This window comes from Petaurus breviceps, unplaced genomic scaffold (genome assembly GCF_028583685.1).
Source record: "Petaurus breviceps papuanus isolate PSGF00001 unplaced genomic scaffold, PetGlider_PUasm1.0 90845, whole genome shotgun sequence".
In the NCBI taxonomy this organism is placed as follows: Eukaryota; Metazoa; Chordata; class Mammalia; order Diprotodontia; family Petauridae; genus Petaurus; species Petaurus breviceps.
The window spans coordinates 2,810,800-2,825,146 of record NW_027187359.1 but is presented as its reverse complement, the minus strand read 5'-3'; the positions used below and the strand labels follow the sequence as shown (position 1 = coordinate 2,825,146).

General features: G+C 42.8%; 1 protein-coding gene across 3 annotated transcripts in view; it reads left to right on the top strand.

The window, feature by feature from the left end:
• Nucleotides 1-14,347, top strand: part of CNNM4 (cyclin and CBS domain divalent metal cation transport mediator 4) — a 64,271-nt gene that overhangs the window by 13,702 nt on the left and 36,222 nt on the right. The gene's annotated exons all lie outside the window — the stretch shown is intronic.

The following is a 14,347-nucleotide window of genomic DNA, read 5'->3' as shown; positions in this document are numbered from 1 at the left end:
TGCTTGGGGCAGACACTCCCCTAACTCACTGATGGGTCTGAGGCCCATTGGTTACCCTCAGCCTGGCTTAGCCTGTCTGCCCAGATAGTTTTACTAGAGTGTAGCCTCTGTATGTGCTGGAACTCCTTAGAGCCACATGTGAGAGTTGGGTGAAAGGGAGACACTAGAAGTGGAGGAGCAGCCCTGAAAAGGTCTTCGGTGAGTCCTGCCACCAGAGGTGGGTGCTAGACCTTGAACACCCCATGCAGCCTGTTGGGAAGGTCCCAGTGTTTGCATACATGCTCAGATACTTAGCTGTGTGACCATCAGCAAACCACTTAACCTCTCTGAGCCCATTTCCTCATCTATAAAATGGAACTGCTACTTGAACCAGCTGTTTCACCTCCAGGAGGGTCTTACTTGGCTACTTGGTACTGAAAAGCTGGGCCAGTGGAACATGACCTCTGTAGAAAGAGTTCTAATACAGGCTCAGGGTTTGACAGTTTGTTTGAGTTTGCAGAGTTTGATGAGTCTTCCTGGAGTGGATACAAGGAGATTATTTTGCTTGGCCACAGTGACATTTGAAGACCATGTATTAGAGGGCAACCCCTCTAAAACCCTCTATCTGTGTTATTAGAGGCAGCATCAGTATTGAATTGATGGAGTAGTTTATGGAAGACAAGTGTAAGGTCTTGCTGTTCTTACTGTTAAATCAGGGGAGTGCCAGGGACACAATATCTGGAAGCCAGCAAAGCCTTTGGTCTTATGATACCTTTCCCAGATGGGATGATTAAGCCTGGCTTGCTTTTTAGTATTGTTGGCAGGATTTTCCATTGGTTACTGTACAGCTTTGCCCTATAGCTACTTGTTATCTAATGGCAAGAAGTATCAGCTTGAAAGATCTGTGGTCTTGTCCCTCAGGTCACCATCACTGATTTGGCTGATGATTAAATTTTCAGATAACACAAGGTAGAGAGAGATAGCTAATATAATAGATGATAGAAGCAAGATTCATGGTAATAGATCGGATTATGATCTATGAATCCATGATAATTTATGATCCTAGTGAGATGAAATTTTGTGGGTTTATGTCTTTGGCATTTAGCTTCAAAGATCAATTGTACAAGTACAGGAAGGGGCAGCAGTTAATGTGAAAAAGGTCTGGGATTATTAGTTGCTATAAGCATAATAGGAGCTGTTGACAGACAGAAACTGTGATTTCATTAGTGAGGATACTTTTTTCACCAATGCAGATTGCAACTTCTTTATAATTTAATAGATTATTTTTAACAATTGCCTTTGAGGCCCAGCCTGTAATCTCTGTTTCCCTGGGTGGCTGAGGCTGGCAGATCTCTTGAGCTCAGTTCTGAGCCATAGTGGGCTATACTGATTGGGTGCCAGCACTAAGTTTGGCACTAATATAGGGAGCCCCCCGCCTGGAGTGAGGGTGCCAACAGGCTGTGTCTATGGGGGCACACCAGTCCAGGTCAGAAACATAGTAGGTCAAAGTAGGTTTGGACCAGTAAATACTGCCTTCTCTTCCAGCCTAGGCAAGAAAGGGAGACCCAATCTTTAAAAAAAAAAAAAGTTGCTTTTGCTGAAAAAATTCATCACTGATACCAAAATAGTAATGAACCATTGCAAAGGTAGCCATGTTGGTCCTTGGATCAGCAGATATCTGGCTTTGCTGACCTAGCTGTCAAGAACCCAGTGTCACCTTCCTGTTTTGATGAGTCAGGCATCATTGAAAAACGTTAGTGGAAGAACAATGTTGTATAACAATAAAGATGGGGTAAGATGTAATATAGTAATAAAAAGGTGAATGCTGTACTAGCCAGCATTATATTATATTGGAATATTGTGTTCATTCTGGGCACCACCTTAAATACTCTAAAGTTTGTTCAGAGTGAGGCAGCTAGAATGGGGAGGGACCAGGAAACCATGTTCTTGGGCGGGGGGAGGAACTGAAGGAATTGAGGATATTTAGTATGTAAAAGAGAATGCCAATGAGTGCTGGGCCGCAGGGCTATTTAACTTTCTAGCTCTCGGGGCACTGGGCATTGGTCATAGTAAGTTCATAGACTCCATAGACAACCCTAGAAGGGCCCTTAGGGTTCATGTAGTCCAGCCCTGCCTCTTCCCATTCTTTGGAGAAGTCCAAGACCGTTCAGGTTGTAAATAGTACAACCACCTGCAGAGAGACTCCAAGAATTCCTGCTGGAGCCTTTCCAGAGAACCCCCAGCTCAGAATTTTCCATTTATCTTAAGTTTTTGTAGAGCAGTTTGTCTAGATGTCCCCTTTCCCATTTCCTCCATCACATTCTATTCTGTGTCGTATTTAGCCATGCATATGTCTTCATCCCCCAGAAGAGTGTAAGTTCTTTAAAGGCAGGGACTGTCTCGCTTGTATTCTTAATACCTAGTTCAGTTCCTTGCATGTGATAAGCACTTAATATGTTTGTTAAATTTAATCCACTTAACACATATTTGTGTCATGAAGACTGAATGATAGCAACCTTGAAATATTTCACACCAAGCAAGAATGCCAGAGGAAGGCACCTTAGAGTTCATCTCTCCACCCTGCTTATTCTGTACAGAAGAAAACACCCTCAGAGCCATTACACTGAAGTAGACTTGTTCTGTATTGCTTCAGCTTCCTGTGTTTTTTTTATCATTACATAGGGAATGATCATGTTGGTCTGTGCACTATAGGAGTTCACGGTGAAGCCAGAACCGAAAGGTACTTAGTGTGAGATCAGATGGGGCCTCTGTTAGGGATTTCTTCAAGCTGTGGGAGATTGGATCAGTGGCTTTCAAGAGTGTTTCTAACTCTTACAATGTGAGAAAAGACTTAAAGATCCTAAAAGATTAAGATAGAGGAGCCCAAACCCAAGTGAAAAATGGAGAAAAACAAAACGGTAGTGCTGGCTACATTCACAGTTAAATATAGTATCACAAACCCAGGGAAGAGTGTGGTAAGTGAGTGATATCTAGGCCCATGGCTGTGCTTTCTCTGCACCTTGACACCTGCTTACCTCACTTTTGAGCTAGCAATTCCCTCTCTCCTTTTGAGGGAACAGAAAAAACAATAGCATCTTTTTTCCCTTCCCCTTCCGTGTACTTTGATATTTGATGGATCTCATTGATTTTTTTCTTTAATATAAGAGAAAGTGCTGATTTTGAGTCAGAGGATGTGGGATCAAATCCTAGCCCTTCCACTTGTATGTGTGACCCCATAGAAGTTTCCACATTCCTCCTGTTTCCGTATATCTGTAAAACAAGGGGTTGGACTAAATGGCCTTTGAAGTCCCTTCCAGTTCTAAATTGATTATACTCGATCCTCTGTGAGTACTCTTTCTAGTAATGCAGCAACCATTCAGGCCTGCCGGGTTTGTGCTATTCTCCTTTCTCCTCATAAATCCACCACAAGGAGTCCACCCAAACTGCTGGGGCCCTTCCTGGAGATGTTTGGGCAGTGCTTGGATATCTGTGGTGCATACTGGTTGTTCACAGGTTTTTCCTAACTCTCTCTACATGACTCCTCATTCAGTTTCTCCTTCTGCATAAAATAAGAAAAGTTAATTTTACTTAGGACATAAATAGTAACTTTACTCAGACTGGCAGACGCTTTACCAACCAACCTCTACTTTCAGATTTTGCTCACCTCCTCTATTGCAAAAGGAAGAGGTTGCTTGTAGCAATATCCATTTTGCAGCTGAGGAAGCTAACCAGAATTAGATTAAAATTCAAGTGTTAGAAACTGCAGGCTTCAAATGATTATAAATTAGCCTGCATAATTGTTTTTGCTGCTGATCAACAGCAAATATCTGAGTGTCTACTTTCCTTATGTTGCTATATATGCTTTAGCAGTTTAGGAGATTACATTCTTTCCAGAAACCAGCAGAGATTTGGGGTTGTAGTTGTAAATTCTTCAGGCAGTACTTTCTTGGGAACTCTCCCCTGATTTTTCCTTTCCTACTTTCCTGGTAGGTAGCTGGGAGTTGGGCCAGACACCCCATTGGGGAACAGACAGAAGCAGAGGCTTGTCTCACAGTAGGAGCTTAATGTAGCAACAAGGGCTGGTGCCTGGGCGCCCCCTTTCCCCCCAGGCATTTGAACACACTTTCTTCCCTACTTGGTCCCGGAATGGCAGTCTCCTTGTTTTCTTGGGAGGGTGGGGATGAGGAGAGGGAAGAGAGCTGAAGGGAAAGCAGGGCGGCTCAGTCTTGCTTCAGTGCAGGGAATGGTTGGAAACCTAGTGCAAAAGAACTCTGCATCCTAAGGGTTTCCTCCAGAGGAGTTAGTCTGGTTTTCCTTTCCCCTAAGGGTTTATTTATGGGTTATAAGAAAAAAATGAAAGGTCAGGCAGGCTTCTGGAGAGCCCCAGGCTCTGGCTAAATTTCAATTAAAATAGTTCCTCACTGCACATATTATAAACCTTGTCAGTCACCTTACCACTTTCCCCTAGAATCCATGCGCTTTTCTGAGGTTCACCTCTTGGGCTCGGGATGTTTTTGGAAGGAGTTCCCCTACCCCCAATCCCAGCATCTGTCTGAGTTTCCTTGGAAGGACTAACATTTAGAATGAGGGTATGCTCCCATCCCTGGGTTCTCCCCAGATAGTCCAAAGTCTTATGGCCTCGTATTACTTAAGATTCTCATTAATAGAAAGTGTTTAGGATGTACCCAAAGAAACTCATCCTTTCCCAGGGATTTTTGCTGTCTTTTGCTACCTAAAGCAGTTTTCTTCCCTAAAGTCTGTCATACTTATAGTTGCTATACATCCTTTAAAAAAAAAGAAAATTTACTTTGAACAAGGTTCTGTAGGAAGAATATTATCCATTGTCTGACCATACAAGCTAATTGTTAGTTTAGGAAATGTAGTACGATTTGACCTTCTGAGTCCTTATCCGGGATTCCTTTTGAGGAAAAAAAAAAAAAAGGCTCCCCTGTTGATAGACATGGGATATGGACCTGATCACATCTGGATTTTCCCCTTGGCTTGATTTCCTTTGGACCTTGGTATTAAATACTAGTTGTGGTACCTCCTCTTGTCCCTGTAGTTAGTTGCTAACTTTCTGTGGAGCTTTAACAGCCTTTGGGGGTGGTAATAATGATAGTAATTTACATTTGTATAGCATTGTAAGGTTTATCCAGCTTTTTGTGGCTACCACCTGGAGTAGGAAGGAGGGCGATGCAAATGCTATTATTATCCTGGATCCTAAGAGAAATCTGAGGTTTTGAGAGTTCTAGTGACTTGCCCAAGGTCAAATAAAATAAAAGGCTACAACAAAGGAGATATTACCTTGTGAAATTCAACTCAATTTAACGAATATTTTCTAAGCACCAACTCTAAACTAGTCCTGTACTAGAGATGCATTGACAAAAATAAAATGGTATGTACCATCAAAGAACTTTCTGGAAGGAGACAGTCCATACAAGTTAGGAACAGAATGGGACAAGGAAGAAATCCAAGTATTCTAGGGGCAAAAATCTGAAGAGGAATAAAGAGCCAACAACTGGGAAGATTAGGAAAGGTTTCAGGAGCCAGCTGGGTCTGAACCTTGAAGGAAGAGTTCTAGGTTGGAGATGGGTGTGCATTCCAAGCAATGGGGCTTCTGCCCAGTGCTCAGAAGTGGCCTGTTGTATGAAGACAGAAGCTGGAGAAGAAGGGGAGCAGCCTGGTGGTGGTGGGGTCATTGAAGGGCCTGGAGGCAGTGAGGGAACCAGGTTTGTGAGTGAACTGTTCTGATCTGTGCCTCAGAAAGGTGATGTTGGACGGATTGGAAAGTGCCTAGCATCTAGTAGGTGCTTAATAAATGCCTTATTGATTGAGAGGGAGAAACTGGAGGCTGGGAGTCCCATTAGGCCAAAAGACTTAGATTCTTCTTAGTTTTTCTCTCTGTATTTGTGTGTTTCTGTTTCTATGTTGTGCAGCATGTTGCTCTCTTGATGCTTGTTTCTCATTTTCTATTGTTGAGTCTGCATCTGAGTGTGTTTCTGTCTTTCCTTTCTTATCCCTTTCTACATCTCTCTCGCCTTTGGAACTTCTTGTTTTTTTTTTTCCCTTAACTGGTTATAACAGAGAACCAAGTACGTATTTATTTTAAAATATAGATTGTTTTATGGAAGATAGTTTTTAAAAGATAATATTCAATTTTTTTCAATTACATGTAAAGACAATTTTTTTTACATTTATTTACAAAAAAAAAATTGAGTGGTTTGCCATTTCCTTCACCAGTTCGTTGTACAGATAAGGATGATGTGGTTAGGGTTAGGGTTAATACCAACACCCAGGTCCTGCCAAATGAATTCAACTCAAGTCTTCTCTCAGCCAAAGAAAAGCAAAGTGTATTAAAAGTTTGCTTCTATTGGACCCAGAGTAACTCTGTGCTAGAAAATTCTATGGCACTCTCACCACATGGTGTGAGGTGGGGTCTTATTTACAGAAGGTTGTCTAGAGGAGTTTGGGGGGGTGGGATTCTTCAGGAGAAGTCAGTTGAGGTCAGAGAGTGATTAAGGGTGGGAAGTTGCTCGAGGCTACCTGAAGACAACAGACAATGGTTGGCTAGGCCAGTTCAAGGGTGGAATAATATTTTGATAGGCTCAGGGGTAGGAAGTAGATGGACAGTAGAGGGCTAGGCTAGTAACAGAGGTTTAGGCCCAGCCACAACTTAAGGCTTATGGCCTCATCAAATGGTATGATTTAATTAGAGTTCAAGGGGGCTTCCCAGAGCCTGTACCTCATCCACAGGGTTAAATGACTTGCCCAGGGTCACACAGCTAGTAAGTATCCGAGGCCAGATTTGAATTCAATAACATGAGTCTTCCTCACTCCAGGCCTGGCATTCTATCCATTACACCACCTAGCTGCCTAAGCCAGCCTGGATCTTTAATTGACAAATAAAAATAAAATAGCCCATCTTTGCTCTAGTCAGTGAGTTACTTCATTCTGCACCCCTCTCCTTGTCTCTTAAGAGTCTTTCTGCTTGAAACAACCTGCTTCTTGATGTTTCCTCCAGATCCCTGGTTGGGGGTGGGAGAGGCCTGCCCCCAGGTTTTCTTGCTGCCTGGCAAACTTCTGGAGGGTCTGGTAACTATTTGGTTCTCTTGCTGGGTAAAGGGGACTTTGATTAGAGCTCTCAGGGTCCCCAATAGACGCTATGTGCCGACTTGGAGCGTCTGAGCTTGGGATTGCCCTTGGAGTCCGCTGTAATCACCCTCTGGATCAACCTTTGTGTTTTTCTTGTGTTGGGAATCCTTCGTATCCAGGTAAAGTCAAGCCCCAAAGGGGTTTTCCTGAACTTTGGGGGAAGGTGGAGCTGGGGAAGAGGAGTGACTTTGGGTTTATGTCTCAGTCACCAAACCTTTATTAAACCCTCTAATCACTCGTTCCCTTTTCCTGTGGGGCTACTGCCCCAGTTCTTGACTTACTTCTTTCCCTTAGCAACAGAGCCCGGTCCAGAAAGCTGAGCAGAATATGGATTGCACTTTGTTTGCAGACTTTCATATAAAAATCAACCTGAGGAGCTGCTCTGGAGAGCCAGGGAGTGGCAGAAAAGTAGAGAAACTGAGCAGTGAAAAGGAGGAGAGCAAAGGTTGTCCTTGGGGCCTCCTCCACCCTCTAGGCTGCTCAGATCTCCTGTTGGAGAAACCGCCCTCAGGCTCTCTTACTGAGTTGGGCCTCCAGGCCTCGCCCTCCCCAGCCTGCCTGTCCTCCTGCTGGCTGAGGTCAGCACCTATTAATAGCCAGGGAGTTAGCCAGTTTAATCCTCCCCATGGGCTGGAGAGAAGGTAGAGAAAAGGAGGGGAAAGTCCTGTGAAAGTAGAAGGAGCACTCTCTCTGTTTGAGCTTGGATTCCAGAATTGTTGCAATGTCTTCATACCATAGGGACTAATAACCTTTAGTTCATCATTTCTTGAGGGATTTGGAATTAAAGCACTCAGATCTGGTCCAGCCCCTCCAGGGACTGGTTTGGAATCATTGATGAGGGCACAGGATATGCTGGGTGTGCTGAGGCACAACATAACGTCTTCAAAAAATGGGTATTTTGTGTGTCATTTAAAAGTTTTTATATTTAAAGTTTAGTTAATTTTAAAAATCAATTTTAGTTTTTAACATTTCTTTAGTTTGACAAAAATAATCTTTATGATTAATCATTCAATAAATGTTCAACTTTAATAAAAATTTAGAAAATACAATTTTCTGAGTGCACACCCTAATGGAACATGCCAGAAGTTGGATTCATTTCCCCTTTTCCCTAACCCCCTTACTGAAGTAACTTGAATTCTCTGAAGAGAATTTACCCTGATGACCTAGCTAGGCAGGGGCAAAGTTAGAAATTGAACAAAGGAATCTGAGATGCTAATGGTGAAGAAAGGTCTAGTCTAGTGATGTTGGTACCATTGAAGTTTGTGAGTTCTTTTCCATGCTGGTCTCCAGGGCTAGGCAGGGATGTTCTGGGGAAATGAGAGCATGGTAAGCATTGAGACACCTCCTTCCATACTGAGGAGAGATGGACAGAAGTGGGTAGAACTCTCCCAAAGATGTTGTGGACTTTGAAACCCAGTATCTGATCATTTCTTCTCTACCTTTTGACTATTTGTAAAGGTTTTTATGGGAAATTGGGCTGGGACTCTAGCTAGCCAGGAAATAGGGCCATTAGGAATGGTTCTCCACACCCTCTCCTCCCAAAGTGCCTAGGGTAAAGGTTGTAGAATCTTATTTTATGGGTTAAGAGGGAAGCGGGGATATTTCAAACTAACATCAGACCAGTTCAGGTTAACCTACTATTTTGTCCCCCGTTCTTACCCTTTATAATTCCCTCCATTCTAGCAAGAAATGGAAGAATAGCAGGCTGGGTCACTGCAAGAAGTGGGCACTGGGTTGGGGGTAAGGAAGGCCCAGAGAAGAGCAGCAGACTGGGCTCAGACAGAGGACTGACCTGGCAGAGTTCAAGCCTCGGATGCTTAACACCCTTGGGTGACCTTGAAAAGTGATTTCACCTCCTTGGGTCTCTGTTTGCTCAGCTGCAAAATGAGGGGATTGGACCACCTGACTTCTGAGCTCCTTTCCAGCCAGTAGTAGGAAAGCTAGGTGAAAAAACTGCAGTACAATCTTAATCAATCATGATTTCTTCCTCTTTCCCTTTCCCCCTCTTTGGTTTCTGAAGTCTCACTTCAAAAGCATTTGAATTGGGAGGGCTGAAGGCTGCCAGGCTTCGGAGGAGAACTGGGCTTCAATCTTATCTCTGCTTCTTGAGAACTGTGTTGTATGTATGGCCTGGGGCTAGTCCCTTCACTGTGCCTAGGTTGGATAAATGACTTCTAGCTTCCAGCTCTTTAGCCTGAGATCCTGTGAATACTTTGCCCAGGGACCTTGTGGGGCAGGGGTATTCTCCCAGCTCTGTGGGATTGCCTGTCAAAGAGTAAATGTTTCATCAATATTTGTTGAATTGAGAATGTAGGAGTTAATACTCAGGGGCTTGCTTCATCTCTCTCCCCTGCCCCATTACTGGTTACCAGTCTGCTCTTAAAAGTTGTTTAGTGAAAGCTCACTTTAGTTGTTGAAAAGAAGATGGAAAAAGAGTTTAAGTTGTAGAAAATATTTTTAAAGAAAGGTAATAATTGGTTTTCCAGTACTACGATAAACACATACAAAAGACTGCTAATGACGATGGGCTAAGCTCATTAAAATTACCATTCTTATTAGAATTTAACAATTATGTTTCATATTAATGTCTCATAAACATCAAAGTCCTGAGTAATGCCATATATTTCATACTTTTGCTGAATAACAGCTACCAGTGTCATAGTAAGTACAAATTCTAAATTCTTACAGTTTGACTTAGCATGGTTTTATTTTGTTCATCACTTTCTCCCCCATAATGGGTATTATCAGACCAGATGTTTGTAACAGAATGTAGACATAATTGTTCTGTAGCAGAACGAGGACTAGCCATGTCCAGATCGCCTGGGCTTTCTCTGCTCCTACTGCTGCCTAGGCCTTTGGACCTTAGAGGCAATGTGGTAGTATAAGCAGTGAGTATAGGCATGGTGAATTGGAAGTCAGGAAGACATGTGTTCAAATCACACCTCTCAAACTTGTCTGCTGTGCGACTGGGAAAATGACCTTACCTCTCTGAGCTTCGGTTTGTTGATGTTGAGTGGTTTCAGTTGTGTCTGACTCTCCCCTGACTCCATTTGGGTTGTTTTTTTTTTTTTTTTTTTGCAAAGATACTGGAGTGACTTGCCATTTCTTTCTACAGCTCATTTTACAGATGAGGAACTGAGGCAAACAGGGTGAAGTGACTTGTCCAGGGTCACACAGCTAGTAAAGGTTTGAGGCCAAAGTTTAACTCAGGTCCTCCAGACTCTAGAGCTAGGGCTCTATCACTGCATGACATAGCTTTCTCACCTGCAAAATTGGACTAATAATACCTGTGGTGCCCTCATCACAGTTGTGAGGCTTACATGAAATAATGTGTATGAAGCTCACGGCAAGACTGGCGTGCTAATATCAAGGGTTACTATTGCTGTTATTAACACAAGGAGGTAGAATTACATGGCTTATTTCCCTTCAGTTCGAATGGTCTCTGATACTGAGTGTAATGAGATCTGATGGTATGAAGCAGGCCTAGGGGAGTTATGTGTATGTGGGTGTAAGCTGACATGCGTGTGCCTCAGATGTGCTCCCTTTTGGACTTAATGCATTGATACATTGCCCAGGTGTTTTGGAACTTAAATGTGAGATTTGGTTTTCTTGTGAAAAGGGAGGTCAGTGTACAAGAGTGAATCCAACCAAATTGCAGTTCCCCAGAGGATATACAAGGTCAGAGATTCAGAGCTGGCAGGGCCCTCTGAGGCCTTCTAGGCCAACCACTTTCATTGACAGCTGAGGAAACTGAAGCTGAGAGAGATGGAGGAACTTGTTCACATAGTCAGTAAGTGTCAGAGGGATGATTCAAATCCAGGTCTTTCTGACTCCGGTTCAGCACTCCATCCAGTATACCACATGGAGCAAAGAGAAGGCAGGATGGCTGAGGACAGCAAAATGATCCCACAAAAGGAATTAGCTCATTTCAACTGCATAAGGTATAATTATTGTCATTAAATCTGAAATCATAGCTTTAGCCAGAGAGACCCAACTCAACTTTTAAATTGTTTGTTTGTCCTGATGTGTGTCTCCCCAAGAGCCTGTGGGGTGGGTTTGTGGGGACTGAGGGTTTTGTGGGTGGGATGAAGTATTCTCAGATTATTGAGGCCCTGGGATCAAGTCTCTCCATAAGAAGGAGCACTCCCTCCCCTAAAGAGACACGTTACTAAGTTGGAAGCCCCCTTCCTGAGGGAAAAGAGTGAGTTTGGGAAGGGAGAAACTGTCACCAAAGTCAAAACCAGAAATAAAAGGAGAGATTTGGTGTTGTTATAGAAGAAAGAACAGCCAACTGAGAGTCTGGAAGTCTGGGTCTCAATCACATAACTGCCTTGTAGGACCTTGGGCAAATCGTTTCATTTCTCTGGGTCCAGTTTCTTCATGTATAAAATTACTAGATATCTTCTCAGATCCCTCCCAGTTGTAAAATATGCATGATAAAAGAAAATAAAACAGCCGCACTGGGCTCCATAGATAGAGCTGTCCATTGGAGTGAGGGACTCCTCACACCTGCAGCTGCCCCCACCCCAGGTCCTCACGATCTTCACTTTCATTTGATTGGCTCAATTTAGCTGATTTTAAGAGAAATTGTCTGTTCTACTCTGTTCTCTATCTTACCTAGTTTCTCAGGCCCTGAATTTCTCTGCCCACCAGGCTACCCTTGACTTGCTTAGAGTTTTCCTTGTTATTTGTCACTTTCTGTTTGGGGGTCCTTCTCTTATTAGCAGGAGCTAATGATAATAGATTGATAAAGACAACAATTGAGAGAGTGGTCCCTCCTCACCCCCTGCCTTTTTTAAAATAAAATTTTAGTGGTTTTTTTTTTTTTCAGTTAGTATTTGTTTTCTCTCCCCATCACACTCTCACCATTAAAAGAAATATCCTTGGAACAAATATATGCATAACAAAATTCCATCTTGCCTTAGTCCAAAAACTGTATATCTCATTCTGCACCCTAAGTCTATCACCTTTCTTTCAGGAGACTGCTTCACCAACAGTCTTCTGGAATCATCATTGGTTATTTATTTGATCAGAATTCATGTGACTTTGTTGTTATGTTTGTTTTTACAGAGTTGTTATTATATAAATTGATCTCTTGGTTCTGCTCATTTCAACTGCATTAATTCAGTAAGCCTTCCTGGGTTTCTTCAAAACCACCCTCACCATCACTCCTTATGGCACAATAGTGTTCTGTTACATTCAAATGCCCTGATTTGTTAGGCATCTCCTTAGTTTTCTAATTTCTTAGTTCCCTTAGTTTTCTGTTCTTTGCAGCCCCTCATTGTAGAAAACTTTTATTAAACAGCTCTCGTGTTTTTAAGGCTTTGGGAATACAGAGCTAAAACAAATATAACAATTTCTGTTGTCAGGGGCTTACATTCTGTTGTAGAGTACAATATGTATCAGCCAGTCATCAACTATTAAATGTGTGAGTATATTCAGAGTAAATAATAAAGAAATGCAGGGTACTTACTGAGAAAGGAGAACAGCTGGGGAGATCAGGAAAGTACCAGTTAGATTGGAAGATGGTGTTTGGGTTGCATGTTGAAAGAACAGAGGAATTCATTGAGGCAGAAGGAAGGAGCTAGTAGGTGTGGGGTATGGCTGGGGAAACATAAAGAGTTGAGTGATGGAAGGCTGTGTATCAGAAAGAAAAGAGTTCAGCTTGCTTAGATTCTAGTGTGTGAGATGTAGAGTAATAGTACAATGAAACAGAACATTAGGGCCAAATTGCCGAGGGCTTTAAAAACCAAAGAGAATATGGTCAGATATGGGTGTAGGCAGTGATTTTGGCTCCCGTGTGGAGGGTGGCTTGGAGAAGGAAGAGACTGGAAGCAGGGAGAGCTACTGGGAAGCTTTTTTAATGTTGCAAGTGAGAGAGGATGTGGACCTGAACTAAAAATAATGCTTGTGTGAGTGTAGAGAAGGGATCTGACATGAGATGTTGTACAAATAGAAACAGCTATTGTCAGTGAAAAGAGTAAGAGTGAACAGTGAATATGATGCTGAGGTTTGAACCCAGGAGAATGGAAGAATGGTGGTGCTCTAGACAGACAGAGTTGGGTAGAGAAGAGGACGGTCTTAGGGAAATGATATTGAGGTTGTGTTAGACAAGTTGTTCTAACATAGGGGAGGTGGGAGAGGGGAGGGGGGTGTCTGGTTGGGCTTTCTTGACCTGGGAAATCTAGGAAGGTTCATAATGAGCATAATTAGATTCCTGTCATCAAATCATATTCACCATAGACTCGACACTGGGATCTTCCTGATGTCAGGGCAATTAAAGAAGGCCTCCAGCTTTTTAGCTGGACCCCTGTGGTGAACTTAAGACGCAGACATTCTCACTGAGTGGGCTGGCATGGATGGGTTGTGACTAGCATACACATCAGTGTATCACAGATCCATTTGAATTGAGTATTTGCTGGTAATTAGAGTGGGTGTTGAGTTTGTTGTTGCTGTTTTAAGATTTACGAACATAGTATTTTGCCAGATATACTTAGCAAGAGGTAGGTAGCAGCATGGTATTGACATGCTCTTCACAACTCCTTTTGTCTTTGTGATGTTTCCATATGTCTGTACATGTGTGGGGTTTACATGGTCCCATTTGTGGATTAGGCCAATCCTTATCATCTGTTTTCCCTCCCCAGTGTTTTGGGATAGTCAGAGAAATGAACTTTCACTGCCCTGTGGATGAAGGTCTAAGGAGTGAGAAATCCTTCAAAGACAAGCCTCTGCCTGCTCTCAGAAGCCCAAGCTGGGAAGCTGAGCAGCTTCCCACAGCTCTGGTCATTTGTGGGCTTTTCTAGTTCATACCCTTCTCTTTTTGTGTGAAGTGGACAGCCCCCTCCCTAATTGCAGCCCTTGAATGGTCTAATCACAGCCTGGGCTAATTTGTTAATAGCTTTGGGAACTAAGAAAATGTGCCTTGGGCTGTCTCATAGGCCATAGATATGCAGCTGTGTATGTGCCATGGGAAAATTATATTTGTGGAAAAATGAAGACAGGGATATTTGGAACTGTGTGTCACCCTTGTACCCTGTTTGTGGGCATATAGTCCAATAGAATGAAAACTCCTAGAGGTGACTTATATCACCAGCACCCAGCATAGTGCCAGGCATATAGTTAGTTGGTACTTAATAAATTGCTGTTGAATGAATGAGTGAATGTCTGTACATTGTGTATATATATATATAGGTACAGGTACACAGGGCATATCTAA